The sequence below is a fragment of the Falco naumanni genome, chromosome 9 (genome assembly GCF_017639655.2).
Source record: "Falco naumanni isolate bFalNau1 chromosome 9, bFalNau1.pat, whole genome shotgun sequence".
Classification (NCBI taxonomy): Eukaryota; Metazoa; Chordata; class Aves; order Falconiformes; family Falconidae; genus Falco; species Falco naumanni.
In genome coordinates this window covers 45,957,564-45,974,936 of record NC_054062.1, presented here as the reverse complement: position 1 = coordinate 45,974,936, position 17,373 = coordinate 45,957,564, and the positions used below count along the sequence as shown (strand labels likewise).

The 17,373-nt window shown below is 37.8% G+C and overlaps 1 protein-coding gene across 1 annotated transcript in view; it reads left to right on the top strand.

The window, feature by feature from the left end:
* The window catches only part of LRMDA (leucine rich melanocyte differentiation associated), a 679,994-nt gene that overhangs the window by 249,505 nt on the left and 413,116 nt on the right, over window positions 1-17,373 (top strand). The window lies entirely within an intron of this gene.

Sequence of the window (17,373 nt, the reverse complement as noted above, 5' to 3'; positions counted from 1 at the left end):
ACCTCTTCCACATCTTCCCTGAAGTGGTCTGGTGTCAGCCTTTCTTATTTTTGATTGTCAGCATCGTTATCTTTGAGTGCAGTGGCCTGCTATGGTGGAGATTTCCCTTTACTTTAGGTGAACGTGTTCATATCTTACAGATTTGTGTATAAGTTAACAATCAAAAGAAACAAAGTGGTGTCTTTACTGAAAAAGTGTCAGTCCCCACAGTCGTTTAGAAGGTACCTTATTTTAATTGCATTGATCCACTTAACAAGTCCTATATGTCCTGTGTTGTCAGACGGTGCTACTGAACAGTCTCCAACTTGCTTCTGTGATTTCTCCTTAGGAAAAGGATGATCCTCAGAAAGTTGCTGTCTTGTGCTTTGATACAAGATGGTGAATTTGATTCTCCTCCTACCTTCAAGAACAGTTACTCAACCTGTGTATTGGTTTTCGTTACAGGGCAAATTTGATAAATATTTAAGTAGTTCCGTTGTGGCCTCTGTAAGAGAAAGGCAAGGTAAAGAGAAGTCTAGGAGACTGCAAGACCTACGCAACTCTTCAGGTTGACAACAGTAAATGGTGGTAGAGAGAGGAAAATTATTTTTTTTCCTTGCTATAGGAGTAAGCTTAAGTAAATGATGAAGTACTTTGCCTTCGCTGTAAGGCTTCTCAATGAGACGCTGAGAAATAAGTAGAGCAGAATCTACTGGAAAGTTTTTAATGATTGCATTAAAAAGCTAATATCCAAGGTTGGACATTGTGGAAATATCTATAACAGGATCACTAACTAGTCTGAGACACACATGGCTAAGAGTGCTAATCGTCTTTATGTTGTGATGGTAAGTGACACTGAAACACAGAGTACTTGAAAAAGAACTCATGCTATAGCAGTGGGGCCCTCAGGCTGTAATGCAAAGGGCAATCATTTTTTTGACGTAATGTTTAATTCTGGCCTTAATAACTAATCTCTAGTTTAGGTTAAATGTATACTTAGTGACTTTTAAAATTCTCTATAATATGAAAGCATGGACTTCCCTACTCGGCTTTTTGAGATGCTTGGTTTTATGAAGTGTACGGAAACTTTGGTTTATTGCCTAGGATATAATTTATTTCAGAGATGTGTTTGAATGCTTGGGGGTTGGAGATTGAGAAAAAACATCCATTGGCTACAGTGCGATGGTGTGTATTTGATTCTGTTGCTGTTCTGATAAAAACAATATTGTATCTCTACAAATAGTACATAACCTTGATGATCAACAGAAGTGACCATTTGAAGACGATTTTGAAGGTAAGTACAAAGGCTTTTGCTTCCATGCTGGTTACTCTAAGTGGTGTAGGCAAACCAAGGGAAAAGTGTTGACCTGTGTTCTTGTATCAGCTATTCGAATGCCATCTTGTGCCTACTAACGGAATTACTGAGACTCGTGTCCACCGTGTGCCATAGGTGTCAGTTGGTGGAACAACATGGTAAGGGAATGCAAAAGACCTGAACAAAAAAAATCCAGTTCCGAGACTTTTGATCTGTGGTTTTGGTTAGTGTGTGCTGTAATACCTGCTCTATGCTCAGTTTGTTATTGTAGCCGTTGGGCATGCGTACTGCTTGACGTTTTCAAAATAACAGCTAAAATAGATGTAGTATTGCAGTACAGGAAATGTACCTATGCAACCTGCAGTTAAATACTTGATGTCAGTTCTCAGATGGTATTAAGACAATATGCGCTGTCATGAATTGCTTTTCGAAACATCTGCCTCTTCTAAAAATTTTGAATATGTGCAAGATTCTCTGCCTGCTCTTGGAGATATTCTTTCAGACAGTGTCTCCAAATTGTCTGTTCAAAGGGCTGAACGCATACTTTCATTTTACTTTCTATACTAATTAATAATGTAATTTGACTTATTTTATGGGGGAAAACTGTTGCACGCTCTCTACAGTTGGGTAGAAAACCAAGATAAAAATAACATGAAACTTTGAATGGTGCAGCAAATAAGGAGTTAAGTTTCTTATAATGTTTCTTGTTTGATCTTTGGCTTAAAAAAACCCACCAAAACATAAAGAAGCCTGCATGTAAATATATTTTTATGTATGCTAAGCATAAAGATAGCTCTGTCCTACCATATTGATTTATTAGATTCTCTGACATTTTAGTTGTGGTCGTTATGTTATATTTATGAGATGAATGTTGGATTCCCTCATTATGTTATCCTCATTTATTTTACATACTTTTATGGCTGGTTGTGCTCAGCTTTACATTTAAAGCTTTATTGCAGCTGTTAGTGTTGGGGGGAGGGGGAGGCAAGTACTTATTGATCAGAATTTACATGTTTACTGTTGTAATCATGATTTATTTAATCTCTTACTACATGTAAGAATAAGGTCTTTCTCTGGGATAAGATAGTATGGTTCAGGAGGTCTCTTCATCTGGAAGAGGGTTTTGCTTGGGAGGATGGTAGTAGCTGGACTTCTCTAGGAGAAAATGGTGAACACTTCACAATAATGATGGTGACATTTTCCCTTATGAAAAGATCCAGGTGATCTTTGTAACTTCATATTTTATTTACATTTGCTGTGCACTAGAGATGAGGTGATCCTTACATTAGAAATGGCTGTTGGTCATAGGCTGTCCTTCAGGTGATGATCGGCTGACTGCTTCAAACCTTCCTTGACTTAGTTTTACGCCACAGTGTAGTGGTCCCGTGTGTCCTGTTTACGGCAAGGAGAATGGAAGCCCTGAGATTTGACAGACATGGCTGCAGCTGGGAGACCCTTCATGAGAAGTTTTAAGCAACCCAAGCTAAAAGTGCAGTGAACGTTTACCTGCCCTTTGGAGAGTTTCTGAAGCGTGCTGGGATGTTACCACGGTGGTAACATCCTTTGGAAAACTTACATTCAAGTAGCTGGAGTGAAATAATGCGCTGGTGGGAACGGTAATGTGTGTATCTGAGACCTTCTGTCATAGGTTTGCTAATGAAGTACATGAAATTCTGGATAGCATGTTGGGATTTGGCCCGTAGTTTATAAATGCCTACTTTTGAAGATGGAACGAATTGATGTGAATGTTAAGTAGCTATTTTTATGTAAAGCAGGCTTCCTACTGGAGTACTTTTACTCTGTATTTGATAGTGTAGTTAAAATTTGGCAGTGATCCTAAGAAATAATTTCTTATATAATCTATACCTTCCTTTTGATTTTCTAGGAATAATTTATTTGGAATTGCAGTGTGCTATATAAATTCATCATTGTTTTTACAGACTCGGAATGTAGTGAGCAAATGATTTCTAATCAAGATTTCTAGGTTACTGTTCATAATTAAGCTTAGTATTGTGTATAATTCACTATACCACATTTTCCAGTGACAGCCACGTAAATTAGATATCATCACAAGCGTTCTGGAGATTTATATTGTTATAAGGATACACTGTAGCCTTTTCCCATAAACTAAAGTGTGTTTTCCTGGCATGCAGAAATTCTCTAAAAACCTGTGTCTTGTCATCCAACTTTTGAGCTGATGGGTGTCTGCTGTGGAGTCTGCAGACATATTTTACAGCTCTTCTGCACTCAGTGGTGCTTCTCCCACCAAATACACTTTGGATAACACTGAGTAGATAGCACAAATTGGAGGGATTTATATCTTGTAAAGCTAAGTGTAAATTATTTTGATTAATAGAGCTTAATATCATTCTTCTGTAGAACTGTATGCCCAAGTACAGGATGTGCTCTGATGGTAAGTCTTTTATTGTGGAGTATTATTCATGCCCAAACTGTCCTCTGCATCTTCTGGCATTTGATTTTCATCAGTGTGATTTCTGAGTCTCTTTTAAATATGCATACTTCTGAAATACAAATTAGTTTTTTTCTAATGAATCATTATCATGTGCTAGCATCAAAGGTTATTCACTGAAAACCTGAGGAAGAGGCAATGAAAACTAATTTTGATTGTTAATGGAAATGTATTTTTAGTCTTAAACAGCTTCCCTCAGCAATAATTATAGTTATGCCTCTTGGGTGTTTTTGGACTTCCAAATTTACATCCAGCAGTTCTTTTTCATTTAGCAGTTAATCTTTTACAGCGCACTGCAAATTCATACTTCTACCTAACACGAGGAGAGTTGAGAGAGTATATTCATCTATCCATCCTTTTAAAATATATAGATGTGTCTTCTGAGTTACTGAGATGGCTGTGTCTACGCTGTGTACGAGCTAAAGCATCTATTGCAGTTGAGTTTTGAGTGTCCCTTCTAGATTTGAAAAACATGATTTCAGTCAGTTCCTATAATTTATAAGGATTAACATCAGGATAACTGGCTATCCTTGCAGAAACAGATTTCTGTTATTCAGCTGCCAAGATAAAATTTTTGTAGAAAAGCAGAACCATAGAGAGTGTATTAATTTGGGGGTTTAGAAGTTAACATAAGGTACAGGTCATAGTAATAAATAAAGACTGAATTAGTTGAGCAATATTTCACTACTGAAGTAGTTATTAAAAGATGAGGCTTTTTTCCTCCTGCAGCATTTTCGCGTACAGTTGTTAATCACGTGTTTGCGTAAGCCAGAGAGGCATAAATCCTCTCCTCCCTACTGGAAAAGGGATCGGTGAGGGCCTTTTTCATCCCATTTCCAGCAAAACCTTGCCCATGTATTTAGGGTCTTGTGATTAATGTTCTGGTCCTCTAATTAAAAGTGGCAATATGCAAGTAACCCTAATTTGGGTGTCCAAACTTTTTTTACCTTAGGCATGCAGTTTTCCAGAGTTTAAGAAATGGTTAAAATTAATCCTGTGTGCAGTTACTGAGAGAAGAAGCAGGCAACAAATGTCAATAAATCTAGATCTGTTTGAAGCAAACGTCACTAAATCTTAGTCTTGACTGCTCTCTGGTAGTGTCAAGAGCTGCTCTGTAAGATGAATTTGAGGGGAGGATGAAAAAGGTACCATATTAAACCAAAGCACTGATAAGTTTAGTTAGAAGGCAGAAGATGTGTCCTTGCAGTGACATTCAGTGGCCGATATTTGTTTCCCTTTAAATAATATGCTGTACATCTATGAGAATGATGGCTTGGTGTTTGTGACATTGCATCTTCACCAAGGTTACTGGCTCCAGGACAGGCAGTCTCTCCTCTCTTTCTCTCTCACACCCTGTCAATAAATATCCACTTGTCTGAGGAAGTGAGATACAGATTTTACAGCTGACACCAGAGCATCTTCATTTCCAGAAGCAATGAGTTTCAACACATGTGAACGTGAAGTAGGAAAAAAAAATAAATTAAAGGGATATATCTTTCCAGTCTTTGTCATAAGAAAGCAGTTACCCCTTCCAGACAACAAAATCCAAGGTTTGGCATTAGTATAACATTTGGAGTCTTCCAATGAAAACAATAATTTCTTATTGCAATAATAGCTTTTTAAATTTAGCCCAGAGCTTTGTCTTAAACCCAGATAAATGTATTCCCCTTTCCTTATTATATATGAATATATATATATTTTGACTTTCAAAGGACAAAGTAATTTAAGAACAATATCATACAGACATTGTGATTTTCTGCTCTGTTTATTCAGTGTGTTCACACTCTGATATTAAATAACCTCCTTTGCTGTTCTGTCGTACCCAAACAGGCAACTTCCCCAGCTCTCAGCTAAAAAGGAGGGAGGAGGTACTCCATACGTACAAGTGTATGTATGCATTGGAAACCAGGGGTATCTGACACTGGGATTTCCACTACAGGTGGAGATTGAGTGAAAGGTTATGTAACGTAATGAACAAACCTCAGTCAAATAGAAAATAGCGTAAATTTTCTAATCTGTAGCCTATTCTTTCCTTGAAAAGCAAATAATTCTCTGGGAATGATTTATTCATCTATGGATTATTGAATCTCTAATTCTAATTTATGTGAACTTAACATCTGTGAACAAAAAGACTCTTGCCCATGCTTCTCTCTCTTATCTTTTATTTTAAAACTAAGATGTGTTAAATGTAACTGAGAAGCCTGATTTATTGTTAGCCGGTGCCAAGCTGCTATTATGGCCTCTCTTGCTCTCCCTCCCCTTCGCCCTATTCCTTCTGCTCCCCGACCTCCAGATGAGCGCAGATCGTGGTCCAAGTCCTGATTCCTTACCGCCGATAGTACAAACCCAAGAGGTAGAGCTAAGTGCTTCGTAACATTTTTTTCAGCTGCTCAATGGCCTGTTTGCATTGATACCATAGGCAGCACGCAGCCACCCTCTGGTACAGGTGCGGTTAGCTGTCACCAGAGCGGAGATGTAACCGCACCAACAGCCCTTCTTCAGGACGGGAGCAGCTCTTTCTGGCAGACTCTTATAGTGCTGGCATCAGGGGCTCTGAAGGTTCATTTGGCTGTATCTTGCAGATGTGCGGTGATGAGCAGCACTAAGGCAAGCTGTCCTCTTGGATATCATTTTCTCTGAGACCTTCATGAGATTTCCTGCTTTGCATCAGCTTTGAGATATGTGGAAATACTTACAGTGGGTGGTATTGGCTTGCTAAAGACTCTTAATCTCCAAATAGAAGGTTCTGAAGTGTGAAGCCTGAAGATGTTTGTTGCTTGATACTAAACAATGCGGATCAATTGAGATCTGGTGTTTCCAGTTGAGAATCAAATCCTGAAATCTTGCTACAGAGGTAATAAATCCTGTGCAAGATAGTGTGCTGTGGCAGGAACGTCTCTGAGATTTAAGCTTTTATTTCCCAGTGTAATAGGTAAGTGAATCTCAGGTAAAATACAAATATATGATAAAGATTTCTTAAAGTATCTTGAATGCACAGATTACATTTGCAAAGGTGTTGTGTTAATAAATGGTGTCTGTGTCCTCAGGAATTTCTTGCTATGTTGTTGCCTCTGTGTATCTTGCACTCAATTTTCATATAAATACGAGGAATTGCTTAGATTCCAGACTTTCTAGGGAAAACCTTGCTCGGAGGCTCTTTGGTGGAAATTGTCTGTAACGGTCTCACTTATGAACCAAAGTATTTTCAATCTTTTAACAAAATGGCTTTGGTAGTTCTGCTATTTTGGATCACAAATACACGGTAAAGCAGCCTTGGTTATCTGGTTGCAAGAAAACCTAGAAAGCATGACTGTTCTTCTGTGTTTCTAGAGCGTGTAAGTTGTCTTCTGAGTCCCTGTTTCTTGATGAGAAGCCACCAAAGACACTGGTTCCCTTTCTTCTTTCTGCCTCTCTTAAGCAGGAGGGCTGAAGCCTTTTGTGTGAGGCTTAAGCGATTTGATGTAGGATTGGTAGGTGTCGGTCCAATTATTGAAGTTAAAGCTTTTCGTAGCATGCTAGAGTATGCAAAACGCTGTCCTCTGAGAAGATGTGGGTATGGGTTAGTCTAATTTCCTATATAATATGTTGAATGGGTGAAGAGATTAAAGGTGAGTGGATCTCATGGTTAGCACTGGATTCAGGCTTGACCCACTGTTTGTGAATCAGAGTCTAAATGGCGTGGCTGTGTGCCTCTTCGATATTGGTGTCCACACAAAATGGCATTATGGCCGACTGTGCTAGACCTGTGATCAGGAACCTTCTCTCTTGGGTGCTCAGGTGTTGCATGAAAGAGATTTAATTGAAACATCAGAACAAAATGAATAGAACTGTGGCAGCTGGTGGTTTGCATTTTTTTTAAATTATTATTTAAGTGCAGACCTAGCATGTCCTAACCATATTAAATGCTACAGATGTGTAAAATTGCTTTTAAAATACTTAGCATAGCCAAAAAAGTTCATTCAGTTGTTACAAAATTTACCATATTTTCAGTCAGGTTCACTGAACTGTAAATTAGGAGCTGTTAACTGATTAGAGTATCAATTAATTTCTTTCAGTTTTGTTACTAGTTAGTTGGTGATCTCATAGTAAGCAATTTTATGGATAAAAGCATAGTAAGAACCTTTCAGCAGCTTTACTGAAAAGTCCTGTGAGTTAAGTTTGAAGAAATTTATATTCTTTCTGAACTTTTCAGAGTTATAAGACTCTGATAATTAATGTGGAGCTGACAGAGTAAAGGAATCTTATGCCTGAAAGCAAGCCTGCAAAGAACATAAGGTGCTCTTGCTGAAGGGTGGAGGATTAAGGTTCCAGTGCTCTCTAGTTAGAAAACAAGATGAAACAAAAAAACAAACACAAACAAAAAACCACACCCCCCCCCCAACCTCTTAAAAAGGAATCATCTAAGGAACCCACGTATGCATGGAATGCAAACAGAATGGAAACAAATAGCAAAGAAAATACCCAAACCTTAGGCATAAGATAACTGTAACTATTGCACACTACATGGATGAATGGTCCCCAAATGTTGTTTTCTTATAGATATTATGGATTACTTATTCTTCAAAGGCTTTCTCCCCTATCCCCAACAAGTAGTTTAGAGGCATGCTTTGTTTAAAAGTTAAATTTTAACCTGTGACATGTCTGTAAACTCATATGATGGCTTTAAATAGATTTGTTTTCTGGTGTATTCAAAGCATCATCTACTGACTTTTACTGGAAAAAAAGGGCATGTTTTTATTCTTTTTATTTTCTATTAATACTGCAGCTTTTAGAGGGGTGATAATTGAATTCAGCCTTATAGGTCAGCAAAGAGAGTTGTTGGTTTACAGCTGTAGGGTCAGATTTTAATCCCCTTATTGCGCCTTTGTAGTCTGAACTCTGGGTTCTTTAGAAGTGCCCGTGGAGTTAAATGAAGGCTGCATACAGCTCACAATAACAGTTACTGGTCTCGTGCAACTGTTCTCTGGGATGTTCAGTCTGGCCTTAAGTTCCCAACCTGGGTTTCAGAGGTGTTGGCACACACAAACCCACATATTAACTATAAAGTAACTGCAGAGAAAAGTAGACAAATATTTACTCCTTAGCCCAACTTTGCATCAAGCTCAGGAAAATTTATATATTTATTTAATGTGCTTGTCAAAGGCAAAACCACCTTATAATCTTTCAGATGTTTTCTGCAGCCGTGCCTTTGCTAACAGGAATAGCTGGGTCGGAGAGGACAGCACACCCTTAACCTGAGCAAAGCATTCTCTGCTATGTTAGTAAAGGTTTTGATTCTTTGATTCCATCCTGTAGTTAATTTCAGGTAGAGCTATGTTACCGAAAATAAAAGAATATCAGATCAGAATATCTAATTCAGAATCAAAATTCAGCTCCTGCATTGGTCCAAACAGCTTCTGTGAAGTGCTTTGTACCTGTGTCGAGGAGGATTAACATGTTTATTTTCAAAAATATTTCTAGAGGGCTAACAGACCTGAGCTTCTTGCTACGGACTCTAGGCTAGCAATTAACAGTTCTGGGGGCTACTAAACAGGCTCTGGTCAAAGTCATCGTTCACTTTCAAGAGTTCTCTTACAGACATGTTGAAGGTCGTTGCAAATGTTTCTCAATCTGCTGGTGTTCCCTTTCGATAGACCATGGGGAAGCGGAGGGGGCTCTGCTGTGGGATTGTGTGTGTTTCACTGTGACAAATGGTGAGTTTTCACAGGGCTTCCCAGGGAGTTCCCTTCTTCAGTCACCACTTACAGTCAGATGTAGTGCTGCCTCCCTGTGCAGCTCCATCCCTGCCACGTCTAGGGCCCTTGATTAACCATCTGTTTATGGGTGCAAACCTAAATACATAATTTACAAAAAAATGTGACGCGTAATAGTTGCTATATTTCTTGAAACAGATATAAAGTATTACCTGAGTCTTGAACCAGTGGTCTCTTCACTGAAGTTTTTTATAAATGTGATTATCAAGAGATACAACAATGCCATAGTAACAAAATATACCTTATGTTTACGCTATAACTGAATTATTCTTGCTAATTATAGTAAGTATTTTTAGTCGTTGATATATGCAGCCACTAAAACACTGCATTTATCAGCTGAGTGTTTTTTCTCCTTGGCTTTGATGTTGCCAGTGTATATTTAATCTCAATTTATTTCTACTAGTCATTGTTATATAAAACCTAATGCATGGAAACACAATATTTATCCCAGCAGCTGTTAAAAATCTGTGGATATGGATTAATGTCAGCTTTTAAATGTGTAGTGCTTTAGTTAATTCCATCCAAGGACAGATGATATCATCCACTAGGAAGGAATATATTAAAAGCTGTCAGCCAGAAGGTAGTAAAAGTAGGTGATATGTTATAAGGAGGACTAAAAGGTCATTCAAAGAAGAGATATTGCTAATAAGTCAATTAAAATTTTCAAGCTGACATTTTACAAATTTCTGTGTGAGCCCTAAAACGTTTTCAAAGCTAGCAAAATTCACATCCAAGACTGGAAAAACAGGGGTCACGCAGAACCTGCACAGTTCCTTCAGGAAATGAGCAAATTGGGAGCTGGCTGCTAGAGGTCAAGTTACTGAGCAAATCGGGCTTGAGGGGGCCAGTTGTTTAGCCAGGTTAGTGTTGTCTGGGCTATATTTGTAAGTATAATATGTGAGTATTGCTTACGTTATGGGTAAGCAAATATATTTCGATAGAAGCCTTCTGCGTTGTCTTGAGGTCCTTTCCAAGGCTCACCTGCACCATGTGCAAGTAACTATTGCGTGACTGGATAAGGATTGTTTATGGGTATATTTATTCAGATTACATTTAAATGCGAGAGCAAATTCTTTTACATTTGCTATCCAACAAGTGGGCGGTCGGGTGTTATAATACACATTGTGGCAGTTCATTCAGATGTGCTTTGATACCATCTCTTCATCAGGTTTCAGGGCTCAACCTTAAATGCTGGTGGGGATGCAATCTGTGTCAAGGAACTAAACCCTCACTTCCAGCTTTTGTGGTGTTCTTTTGTCTTTCTGTGTTTGATGAAGTTTAGGTAACACAAAAATAAAATGAGGCTTCGTCCTTCTAAAGATGTTGGTACGTCTGACTGCCTCAGTGGAAGAGAAAAATGCTTGAGGACATTTCATTACCAGGCTTAAAGTTAAGAAAATCCAGCATTAAGCCAATTTTTGTTTTATATTCAAAGACAAAGAACGGGAAGTATACTTGATGAAAACACAAAATGCAATTTCTGTTATTTAACATTGTCTAAATCCCAAAGATGATATTTTTTTCTCAGACCTATTGAACACATTTTGTACAGGAAATACCAAATGGACATTTAGAGTTATAGTTGATTAGGGCCCAGGTTAAAAAAAAAATCGTAGTTTATAACTTGGAGGATACAGAATAATACATTTTTTTTTTTCCACGCAGATGAAATCGTTTCAGCGCATTTGTTGTCATGAACTCTGTAGCCATGCAGTGAGCAAAGGGCACTGTATTCGTTTGATTTTGAATGCAGGATCTAAACTATCCACAAAGCATTCTGTCAGCTGGAGCCTTAGGCTTAGGATCTCAGAGGCTTGCCTCTTTCCAGCTGAAATATAGCTTGGGCTGCTTTTGACAAGGTTTTTTTTTGTGCCCAGGTTAAGTTCAAGTTTGGGTGGGGTGTGGTGAGAGGGGATTTGTTTTGTGTTGGTGTGGTGTGTTGTGTGTGTGGGGTTTTTTTTGTTTCTTTTTTTTTTTTTGTGGTTTTATTATACTTTTCTCATGTGCTATTTAAATGTCTTGACTCTCAACTATTCTTAGGATACCTTTTTCTCAGGAAATCTGAGGCCTGCACTGTCTGCTTCATTTTTGATAGTGTGGAGATGCTGCTTATTGAATTTCAGTGATGAATGGCCAGATCACAGTAGTCAGATTCAATGTCCAAAATAGACATTTTCTTGGTTTGCACACTTTGCCTGATAATTTTTTTACTGTGACCTTCTTACAGAAGGTCTGTTGTCTTGCAGATATTCTCACGTTTTAAAATTCATTGACCTTATTAGCAGAAGATAGGCTGACTGTATCTTTAAATCTGCATATTATTCTATTATCTAGAAAAGATATTTGCATCAGTTTTGCTCTAGACTCGTGGTATAAATTACCTAGCTCAGCAAAAAGAACAGTAGTGAATCAAGCTTCCAGAAAATACATGGAAGGTCTACTGCAGCGTCTTGAAAATCCACCAAGTTTACTTGTGTGTGATTACAAAAGTAAAAGGAAAAAAAAATACCTACCCCAAACCCACAGGCATTGTTTAAGTGTTTGATAATAATACACTTTGTCTGATACATAGTATTATTTGAAAGATATGTTTATATGCCTGTGATTCTGTGCATGCACACTCTACGTGCATATCTATAACACAAAAATATTATATCATGTCTGTATCTGCTAATCTAACATGATTAGGTTGGCCCTGCTTGTTTCACTTGACAGGCAGGCAGTGACATCAATCAAAATTTCTGCCATTCATGTTGCTTTTCACTGTGCCAGTGAGAGCCCTGACAGGTTTCTTTAAAGTGGGATAGCAATAACATCAGGATTTTGTTTTTTGCAAGGTGGAGGGATAGTAATTCATGTCTATGGATCATTTCTGTATTTAATCTGTGTTCATTTAAGCTTGTGTCTGAATGGCATGATGGTGTATGCCAAGAGATGCCCAGGGGTTCTTGGTAATCTCAAATGTTTTATGTTCTGAACCAAAAGGTGTGTTTTTTGCTTGTAACAAAAACTTGTTACGTGGAAGACCTTTGTGGTTTGGGTGAGGTTTTGTTTGGGTTTTTTGTTTGTTTTGTTTTTAAACAAACAAGATTTGTAAATGTATTTTTTTCCTATGTCACTTTCCATTTTATTTGAAAAGGAATGGAATATTAAGAAAAGAATGTGTTTAAACTTTATTTTCCAGAAAAGATGTAGTAAAAAAATCAACCTGTATTTTCAACCTATATTTTCTGTTGTTCCCAATTTTGTATTTACCCTGAAGTTATTGCAAAATAACAAACATGCTATGATTATCAAATCCAGTGAAACCAAAGCAGGAATTAAACTTTTTCAGGTAATTTGTTGTCCTGAAACCATTCTAAATAACCCGACAATGTGGAGCCCAATGTTGCTTGATTATAGGTAGACAAATTTTCTGTCCTTTCCTGGGGCTGCAAATTAGGGTGAAACAAGGAACCCAGATCAGATTAATCTACCAATTAATTACACTGGCACAGTGCATCTCTGGTTTAAGGCTATAGTTTCTATAGGTGAGTTGCACCACAGTTGTTCCCTCGTTTCCAGGGATGGGAGGAGGAAAAAGAAGAAAGAGCAAACTTAAACCTTGTGTGGAAATGCAACCGGAGTCTCTGGTTTCCTGTTGAACTTCTGTTTGCATTATGCTGCCTCTGCTGCTTCTCAGCTCCTGTGGGTTCGAGAGTGAGAGGTGCCCATGCCCTCAGGGAGGTGGTCTCCCACGCGTGTGTGACTGCAGCTCAGCTGGGAGAAAGCTCCTTAGAAGCACATCCTTTATTTTAATTATAGCCCTGGGGGCAAGGACCTCAGAATTTCTTAAGACTCCAGGGTGCGTTCTGGCGCTACACTGGTTGACAGGTTTGTATGTAGAGCACGTTGGCTGATTTTCTGTGTGATACTAATTCGGTTAATTTTAATTATCTTTTGAACCCTTCCAGTTTTTTGGTGTTTTTTTTCTGGGTTTTTTTGTTTTGTTTTGTTTTGTTTTTTTTTTTTATTTATTTTAAACTCTATCCTCAGGCAATTATTGCCAATTGGTGCTTCTACTAGAAATCCTTGGTTTTCTCTGGCAAAGCTACTGGTACGTTAAATGTTATGTTGATGGCAAGAAAACCACTTAATGTATTTTACAAGGTTTTTAGATGAGGTGGAAAAGACATTTGTATAGTTTAGTGTATATTATGTACTACATACTATTGTCTCAACTTTTGTTTCAATGTATTGAATTAAAGCAGTTATATCAGAAATCATGGACAACATAGTTGGCACCAAGCTATGTAATAGATATCTTCTGATGGATAGCAATGCATTGTGACTTTAACAAGCATTTTGATTCAGCGAATTGATGAGCTAAGAATTGTTTTCTGATGATGATGCCCTTGATGGAGAGTTACTTCTGCCTTAAGTTCTAGAGCCAGTTTGGGTTTTCAGTTGGGAAACATTTTCTGTCCTCTCTGACTTAATCCAAAATGCTACTTAAAAAAACATGTAGTCTTTATCAGTGGTGGTTTTTTCTTTTTGTGTGTGAGTGTGTGCTGTGCCCAGGGGACACATTTTTTGAGAGAAGGCAGAAGCTAAAGCAGAGTTTACTTCAGATACTTCTTTGCTGAAGCTTGCACATGTAGTGTATAAACACTGACAGTTCTGTGACTGAGATGCCTACTTTTTAAGTGCCTCTTGTGCAGTGCCGAATGGGAATACCCTCTACTATGTATGAGATGAATGAGGCACTTCAGAGTGGGATCCAAAACAGCTGGCAAACTGAGAAGTGCATGATTGTAAAGCTAGTTCACATTAGAACTAATCAAAATAAGGTGCTGCAGATGGGTATATTCTATATGCAACTGTCATTTAGTCAAAATCTCTCCACCTGTGTTCTTTATTTAGCAACCAACCCAACAACTGAGGAATGCTCTTGTCATGTAAAAGGCTGTAATGAATGATAGAAATAATGCTTTGAGGCTTTGTGCTTCCTCTGCCCTCAGGTGAATGCTTTTCACTTTTCCTCATTCCCTTCCTTCCACTGTTGTTGTGGTGCAGTGTGTGGGGTAATTAATCCCCACCATCTCTCTTCCTCTTCCTCCTCGGGGCAGTGAGAGTATTGGGAAAGGAGAAATGGACAGTGACCCACAGTCCTAGGACATGCCCTGCCAGCTAGTGTACTCTCTAGAAGGACAGGCCAGGTAGTCTGGGATGGTGCTGGTCACTTCCAGTCTAGTAATATTGGTGCACCGTGGCAACTCTACTTAATTTTTTTTTTTTCTAAGAATTGCTTGATAAAGAGTAGCTTATGGCCCTTATAAATAAATCCTTTGTTTGGGTAGGACTCTTGCTTCTGCTTAGCAGGGGTGAAAATGCTGTTTCTCTACGTAGTGTTTCACTACGTGAGTGTTTCACGTATATGAGCAATATGAATTGTCTGGACAGACTCTACTAGATCATTCTCTGGAGGTCATGACAGAAAGTAGACTAGAAGTCTATGGAGGTATAATCCCAAAATAAATTTGAAGAGCACTTAAGAAAATTTTGGCCTCAGAAATATATGTTTGGGGGAAATGTGAAAGAATTATTGGAAGTTGCTTTTTGGGGAAGGTTTGCAAGAAATTAATTTAAAAGAAAATATTGGGGAAATTACGATTTAACCATTTAACACTCATTGAGCTCCATGATGGGGAAAGGGTAGACAGGATGGCTGCAAAGTGTTGATTTTATTTGTAAAATTCTTGTTAAGAATAGCTAACCTTACCTGTATTTCATGGGTAAGAGACTTTCTTTTTTCTTTTCAGTCAAGAATTATGAGATGTCAGTAGGATGTTTGTATATTATTCGTGTTAAAGTAGTGCATGTTTATCATGACTTGCTTTGCGGTACTTGATTTAAAAGCTCCATGTAGTTCTGTTTCTTATCTAAACTGTGTAAGTTGAAGCCCGAAATGCAGATGTGAATTGACACAGGAAAATTGCAAGATTCTTGTCATGCATGGAGTGATTTTCCCAAATTTAAACACAGAATCAATAATATAATGGTACCTAATGGTCTGCATTTTTGGCCTTCTGCATCAATCAGTAATTGTTTTCCAAATAACATATCATTTCTGTAAATCAATGCATGTCTTAGTTATTGACACGGTGTTGACATTTACATGGAAAATAAGAAAAAATTAAAATCTGTCTCGACAAAAACCAATTTGATCCCTCTTAAATCAAGCAATGTTTGGGATGGATGAAATGATGCAAACAGTTTGCTGGGGATGACCTAAAAGCTGTCCTCCAAACTGGTTTGCCTATTCTGGTGTGCTACCTTTTTGCATGTTTTGAGATGTTGAATCAATCCAGTTCTTACAATGACAGAAAGATAATTTATTTACAAGTAAACTTAATAGCAGTTAAGTGTGCTTTGAGTGTTGTAATGATTTCTCTGATTCATACCTTGGTTATGTCATGGTCTTGCAGAACCACTGAAAAATGTCCTGTTTCACCACACACAAAACTTCTCCATTGTTTTCATTTTTTTTTCTCTCCCTCTTTTTGCCCTTAATAGAACCATAAATAAGGCTGACTACTCTGGATTCTATTACTATGTAAAAGCTATTTTAAAACATCTAACCATCTGCTTAATGGCTGGTAATACGTTTCTAATGGTCACTCTTGATAAGATACTTTCAATTTGCTACAGTAATAGTAATCAAACAGGCAAGCACATTCTACAGTGATGTGGCTGAGGTTGTTTACCACTTACCTATCATCACAAGGGTTGTTACAGTCTTTCATAGAAAAAAAAATGGCAGCTTTGGAAGCTTTCTGTTTAAACAGTGTATTTTTTGGATGAGAAATATGGATCGGGAACATGAGCTGAATCAAGTGTTATACAAATGGATAGTTTTCAGTATTTACGTGTCCAGGTGTCATGGCTACTGTGGTTGTAACAGGTCAGTTTAATTAATAATTGCGTTTTTCCTTTTTTTTTTCCTGGGTGATATGTACTGAATTGCTGACATCTAGGGCCTTGCATTCTTTTGTGTGATCCTGGCAGCTGGTGACGGCTCTGCAAATTATGAGTTTCTGGGCTTAAAACAGACTAAATTGCAGACAAAACAAGCTATCAGCTGAGTAAATACTGCACCTCTGTTTGGCTTCAGTGAGAAGAAGGAGATTAGCGTGAGTACTTAGTGTTCATAATTACTAGTAAGAGGCAAATAGTAGGCTCAGGCTGACTGGAGATTGTTCCATTATATCCAATTAACACCCACTTGATTATTGTTAATTACTTGTGTTGGATGACAGAGGAGTAAAGATGTCATACTTCAAACATACAAATACCATCTGGGTCATCAGTATGCTGACACTGATAATATTGTGCTCAGTCTCAGATGCTACTAGGTATTTTCTCGGTATGTTTTTTTTAGACTCTGCTGCTTTTATCACTTCTTAAAATTCTCCTTAAATACACCACCTAAATAAAGAAATTTTTTTTGAAAGAAAGAAAAGGAAGAAAGCTCTATTTTTTTTCCTATTGAGTTCTTCAGGATAAAAAAGATCTCTCAATGCAAGATTTCTGTTGACAACAATTTTTTTTGTAACAGACGTTTTGTGAGGTAGCCGGCTGAGGTTGAGACTCAGAATACGTGGTGGCTGTGTGTAGAATGTAACATGTTTGTTAATCCACAGCCAGAGTTAGGTTTTTCAGATGTAGTGTGTTGGGATACCCAACTTCCTTAGACCTGTTCAAACCCTGAAAAGTTCAAATATAGTGATGTACATAAATGTGATTGTCACTTTTCTTGGTTACTGGTGATGCATTGTGATAAGTGATTGAAACGAATATCATAAAAAGGTGAGTTC